We start from the raw sequence: 1,029 nt of genomic DNA on the forward strand, positions 1-1,029 counted from the left end.
CACGTACTGTAAAACAGCCAATTCTATTAATATGATCAATGTCTCCCTTGATTGTATGGACGTATCAATGCACAACTATTCAATCGAGCCCATGAAGTTGTCCATCGAGGGACTACCGATGCCCATGGTATGAGTAAAAAAGAAGTTATCTCGCAGTCCAGTTTGTTTTTGTGACGTCTTATACTTGGACTGTGCTTCTGAGGTTCTATCCTATATGTGCATTTAGTTTCTCACGTTCTATGTTGGGCCTGATTTAATGTGTTTCATAAGAATTCCAACCGATTAATCTTTTATTCAGTTTCCAAGCATAATATGCGATTAATGTTCTCAATTTCCAGGACGGCCAGTGAATCATTTCGCAGGCTAGCATCGTTGTTGGGCACAGGGGTTATTATCAGCAAGGTAGAAAATGCTCATATTCCATGCAATAGATTTTTCATGCAGGAAGAATTTTTGACCTTATCCACAAAAGCCACCAGATCACAAAATTGGAGGGATTCTAATTAACCTTTCTGAATGCGTGAGACTGAATTAGAGCAGAACTATGGCAACCCCGCCATGCAAAATAGGCCATGCATGAATCATATATCTCATCAGGTCACCATCTTGCCAAACTTTGCACTGCCTAATGCATCGGAGGTATGAGTTGCCTATCTTCTCTCGAATTGGTTTTCTGACTGTTAGGGTACTAACAGTCAGAGGTAGTATAATATTTTCTGACTTTGTATTGCTAATAAGTAACAATTGAAATTGATATCAGTCCATGCACTATAATTTTTGTAAGTTAATCTAGGGTAAAAATATGATAATACGTGTTTGGTTTTTGAGAGTAGACAGATATGTTAAACATGTTTTGTTTCTTATTTTGCAACGTATATATGATCAGATTATTTGTCCAGTAACCCATACCTATGTAAACGTATGAAATAACTACATGGTAGTCAAACCCAATACACCTCCCTTACCCCAACTAAATGCAACCGAATTCCAGGGTGACATGTTATAAAGGTCAATCTTACATACAAGCAA

The sequence above is a fragment of the Triticum dicoccoides genome, chromosome 7A, assembly GCF_002162155.2.
Source record: "Triticum dicoccoides isolate Atlit2015 ecotype Zavitan chromosome 7A, WEW_v2.0, whole genome shotgun sequence".
NCBI lineage: Eukaryota > Viridiplantae > Streptophyta > Magnoliopsida > Poales > Poaceae > Triticum > Triticum dicoccoides.